The sequence below is a fragment of the Rhagoletis zephyria genome, unplaced genomic scaffold (genome assembly GCF_001687245.7).
Source record: "Rhagoletis zephyria isolate East Lansing unplaced genomic scaffold, Rhagoletis_zephyria_1.1 Rzeph_scaffold_02232, whole genome shotgun sequence".
Taxonomy (NCBI): Eukaryota; Metazoa; Arthropoda; class Insecta; order Diptera; family Tephritidae; genus Rhagoletis; species Rhagoletis zephyria.
Genome location: NW_016159316.1, coordinates 40,114 through 46,332, shown reverse-complemented (window position 1 = coordinate 46,332; position 6,219 = coordinate 40,114).

Genomic DNA, 6,219 nt, shown 5'->3' with positions numbered 1-6,219 from the left:
ATCTAATGTTCAATTCTGGTGGAAATCCTATTAAGGAACGTGCCATATATGTACGTTGACTGCCAACACTCAAATCCTTCACACACACACATACCCATACATATTTGCATATCCCATATGTATGTATGTATTGTATTGTATTGTGTATGTAAGTACACATCCGTTTGTATGTTTTTGAATTTATGTACTTCGCGCTCGGACGATCCTTAAATACGTGTGTATATAGATATGTATACCCACTCACTCATTTTCTGGCTAAATGGAGCAATGTCATAACTTATGGAACGATTCGCAATAGACATTAGCCGACAGCTGATAGACGATAGACGATACAAATATGGAATAAAAGATGATGACAGCTATGTCACACCGCACTCACTCAAATCAAAGTGACAGAGTGTGTCATCTTTGATACCCGCATGAAGTGAACAAAATTCGTTTGATACTTTAGGTGTTTGTGTCGATACATTTCAGTTGCTCTATCATGATTTGATAAAAAAATGCACACAAACAAGCAAGCAAGCCAGCGAGCACAGAACTTTGTACTAGGATGGAGCGGAAAAAATAATTTGTTTGATTTCTAAATTTCAGGAGTGCGAAAAAGTTGCGTGAACCGTGTTAAACCGTTTTTCGATCGGATAGAATTTGCGGTCACATAAAGATACTTAAAGTTTTGAAAAATCTCTAAAATTTGGTTTTTCGTACTTTTTTTTTAAGATTTTCTAGAAAGATTTTATAGTCCATTAAATTTTAGTACAATAAAGCGCAAGTTTAGTGTTGCTAAAAAAATTGCGCTGATTTTTTTGCTAACAGTGTCATGCATTATCTTTCATGTAAAATTGTCCCTCATACTTTGAACCACCATGTTTAGTTCAATGCGATCATGTTAAGCAACTTTTCCGCACTATTAGAATTTCGAGATCGAAAAATTCATTTCCACACTACTAAGTACATATGTACATATGTGTGTTCGTGTACTATAATTGTAAAAAAAAAACGTTATTATTACGCGCATTTTGCATTTTCGGTAGTGTCATGAGTAAACAAAAGCTTTTTCACGCCATCTTGTCCTTAAAAATCTGTTTGTTTTGTTTCTGTTTTAATGTTTTTTTTTCGCCTTTTTGATGCTGTGCATGTCGCATGTTTGTTTGCGTTTTCGCATGGGTCCTTTCAAAAACTTTCTTTCCCATTTAACTTTTATTTGTCTATTCTGTCACGACTCTTGTTGTTGTTGTTGTTTTCGTGCCACTCTTTACCACTCACTAACAAAGAAAATAGTGCTACGTGTAAACCGCTCGAGAAATTCGTAACTACGTAGTATGCCACAGAAAGTAGTGTAACACCAACAACTTTTGTGTTGTCTAGCGGTGTTGCCATCAACGGTGACAGCAGCAGCGGTGGTGGCAGTTGCATGTGGGCAAGTTTATGCGACACTAACTCATTCTCACTAAACAAGTAAACTAATTATTTTGTGAATTTTTTTGTGCAAGTGCAACTTAGTAGAGCATCTGTCAATTGTCATTTGTAAGCTAGCTGAAGGCATACTATGTACAGTAAAGTACAGTATGTATGTGTGTCGGTTTTTTTTTCAAAAAACTTTTTTGTGTGGGCGCAAGGGCTTGTCATCTTGTTACCTGCTGCCCTTCTCAGCTGCTCTTTCGTCAACTTTTTATTCTTCTTATCCTTTAAATGTTAAGCAATTACCAAGTTTTAACAAGTAAAGAGTGTCAACCGGCCTGGTGTTGTTTGAGCTCATATTGCAGCTGATTAGGGATGTCCTTAATTAGGTATTCACTTTTGGCGTTCATGAGTGAAGAATTTGACGAAGGTTTAAATTTGATTGAGCGAGTTTTTTGCGGATGTATGTGTATATGTTTTAGCTAAGAAATCAGCCACCGGCATAAAAAAAAATATTGCAAAGGATGGCCCTACTGTGGAGCAAAGGGTATGTATACGCGCAACGTCCACGGCGGCGATAAATGTGCTGTTAAGCTTCCTGCCCATAAAAATTATGGGTTAGCAAAATGCACTTGGCTTTCTGGATGCAAAATTAACAAAAAAAATAAAAAAACAAAGGCGGAAGGGGAGGGTGAGAGTACTCAGAACAACTAAGAGTATAAAAGTCGTTCCGCCTGCCGAACTACTGTAGCGTCTTCCATGCCGAAATTGCGGCCATTCAGAAGACCGCAGAATGTGTAAGGACAGAAGCAATCCGATGGAATAATATCTATATTTTTTCAGATAGTCAGGTGGCTCGCCAGTATTCTAAAAAGCTTCAAGTTCGTTCGAACAGACCTTATCGACCGCATCGCAGGATTTCAAAAACACTAGGAAATCCAAAATACGTATTAAAAATTTAAGACAAGTAATTTTTAAGCATAAAAAAACAAAGCCGACTACAATTATAAAAATCGGTTAAGGTGATCCAGAGTTATGCAGTAACATACATAAAAAAAAATTCCGACGAATTCATAACCTCCTCTCTTTTTTTGAAGTCGGTTAAAAAAGTAAAATAGTTAAATTTCCACTGACATAGTTTTTCCTGCACTCTGAAGGAAAAATACTTAAACAAACGTTCTTCTCTACAAATTAGGGTATTCCTAATGCTAAGGTTATTATGTACTGTTTTCCATCACCTTTGCTACCAGCTTAGTCAGCGATGTCAACACTGACGGTGACTCCGTCAATCATTGTTTCCTTTTAATGCTGCATATGGTAGTTGCTGTGTAAACTGACAGTTGGCTATACATACATATAGCTTTTGTTTAAGTTCAACTTCTGAAGTTCGTTCCAAAGTATTAATTACCCAGTCAGCAAAATTAGAAAAGGCTGCCTTTTATGAGCCCTTGTAGACCTCGATTCTTTACTTTTAATTTTGTATGGAATTGGTTTCAAGGTCTTTCATTCAGCTTTTCCTTAGATGGGGAATGCTTAAATTAAATTTATAGTAATGGCACAGTTCAAACCGAACTTTGCACCGAAGCGTGTATTGCAAATTTTTCTTTTATTTGACTTACGTTGAATTGGAAATACATATTTTCGTCCGCCTTCGAATTTTAGTACTATTAGCAGGGACCCAGAATAATAGTTATTTCATGGTGGAGTTTAAAAAAATGTCAACCAAATTTTCGTAAGAATTATAAAAGTCTTTTGATAATAACTACATATGTGTGAGACAATTTTTTTAAGTCATCGATAACTATTATTTAAGACTTATATAATAGATGTCTTTTCATAATAATTATCAGCGAGATAAATATTTTTAAGTCTTCAATGGCTTTTATTTTGAGACTTATATTATAAAAGACTTGTCGTAATAATTATCATTGAGATAAATATTTTTAAGCCTCCAAAGACTTTTATTTTGAGACTTAGATTATAAAAGTCTTTTGATAACAATTATGACTTAAAAATATTTATCTGTCTAATAATTATTATGAAAGGACTTTTATAATATAAGTCCTTGAATAATAAATATAGATGACTCGAAAAAAATATTTATCTTAATATAATGATTATTGATTGACTTCTATTCTTTTCTCTTATAATAGTTATGTCTCTGACTATTAGAAGACCTTCTAATACAGTTTCCATAGAAAATGTGTTATTTAAAAAGCTTTATTTAGAAACGCTCCCAATTTAGCTGACTGGGTATTTCTGTTTTGTGTATATAAAAAGATGTGTGATTTTTGCCACTTTACTTGTTTACTTGCACATATGTGTGTATGTTTGGAAATGAGCTACTTTTCGCTACTTACTGGACAGCACACATACATATATTCATACATACATACATATATATCCAGTATGCAGGTTTATGGCTACATGTGTGCGCTGATAGGAGTGTCCTTGGCCCATAGATGTGCTATGTGGACGGCGAAGAAAAGTCAGACAGGCCTAAAGGCTCACTACAAATCTGTTACACAGTGAAATTGCCCTCAAAATGCCATAGCCTAATTAAACAATTTTCACAAAGTAGGATTAGCCAACAAACAAGTTTAAGTATGTTGACGCATTTATGTTTCAAGTATGCAAATATGTCGCAACACATATTTCATGCGTCACTATGTCGTCTAACTTCATACTATAAAAGTATGTACATACATTTATATGTAGTTAGGTAAGTTCTCATAATTGTCACATCTATTATTTAGCGCGTATGAAAGTCTTGCTTTCTACCTAAATATCTAAGAAATATTATGAATATAGTAAGTAATGGAACCAACCGTTCTGCTTCGCTTCTGTTGAAGTCTTGCGAAATAAGACCGATGAGGAGACATGGTGATCTCTGGATTAGCAGCTCTAATTTCTATCGCTTACACTTTTTTGGTTTTTCCATTTTTTTTTTTAACAAATCGTGGTATAAAGCTCAATAACTCTGTAGATACAATTTTCTTACGACATAATAATAATAACTAGGGCAGGGAATCTCAGGCAAATGCATGTTTTTATTGGACATCTTCAAAAGGAAATGGTTAAGTATCGTTACGAATCATGAAATTTCATTTAAAATGGCATTCAAACGTCAACGAATATCTTTGCATATTTTGCAGTAAATGCATGGTTTTACATATTTTGGCAAACATGCCTATTTTTGCATAATTATGGCGTATATTTTAGTATATTTTACTATAAATGCATGTAGAGTTTGTATATTTTTGCTATTGTTGCTTGACAAAAAAATCCAAAATATTCATCTAAACCACTGCACATAGGGGTATTTGGCCGATAGAACTGTAAATTTTTAAAATCAAGTAAATAGAACGGCCTTCCCGTCCAATTATTCCATCAAAATAAAGAAAATAAAGTTGCTTTACATATTTGACATCGGTAGACTCCGTATTATTTACGTATTCATCTCGGCGAGGTGAAGGTTTATATCTAGGTTAAAACATTAACAGAGTTGCCACCTGTTCAATTAGTTAAATGCATTTCTGCAATATGGGTATCTATCGAAATGGGTTTGAAAAAGCAAACTCCCAGGGTTGCCTAGGGTTTAAATAATCGAATTCAACTTTAATTTCTGCAATTAGATATCTCAAATATGTATCACAGTATAGGTAAGAAAATGTAATAAAACTACATTTTTGTAATAATGGCAGTAATATAAGAAGTCTTATTTATTGGTAAGAGAATGTTGTAAGAATTAACTTGGAGTATATTAGCGTCCTCAATTCGATACTGAAATATCGGAATGCATTGCTTTTCCATACCAAGGTTATTAAGTGCACCGAGTTTGGTACAAATTGATAAATCGGTTGCCGAGATATACATTTGTGATCGTAAGAGGGCGGCGCCACGCCCATTATCCAAAAAATTGTAATAATCTAATANCTTGTGATCATAAGAGGGCGGCGCCACGCCCATTATCCAAAAAATTGTAATAATCTAATAATTAGATTCTAATTTAATGCTAAAAGGTCATTCCAAGAATCAATTTTGAGTGAATTACCGTTATATGGGAAGTGGGCGGGGTTATCGCACGATATGTTAGATATGCCTAAGCAAGGCTCACACCGAGTTTGGTACGAATTGGTGCAGCGTAAATTTCATAATAATCCTATTTTCTTCAAAACTGTCACATCATATATCAATTTTCAACAATTTGGATACAATATTTACTGAAATATCGTAAATTTATCTAAATTGACATTTATCTAAATTTAAACGCTTGTATATCCAAAACTATTTCATTAATCATCACTTATATAACACTAATGTAAAGGAAAAAAATCGATTGGAAATTTCCGCCGGATGACCAAGTTAAATAAAAGCTTGTAAAAAGTTTATTCCGAAATACATAACATAAATACATACATAGTTGAGTTCGCCTTACATTCACGCAGATTTCTAGCACCAGGACCGAAAGGTCCTAGAAAACATGAGTTTTGCTTATATCTCGAAAACTATTTTTTTTTTTTTTAATTAAATGAATTCATATTCTGGTTCAGCGGCCTCAAATTCATCTAAAAAGTTTCCTTTTAGTATTAAAATAGATCTAAAGTAGTGTTACTATATACCAGTTGTGTTTTTAGATTTTTCGTTAATACATTTTCTAAGTAAAGAAATACCACTTATCTGCCATTTCCTGCGGGCAATCTTTTCANCCTACGTTTTCAACTGAACAAAGAATAATAACGCGATCTATCTATAATTAAAAAAGAAAAAAAATTCTCGTTGAATTCAAATTGAACTCTTGTTTAATAAAATGATTAAAAA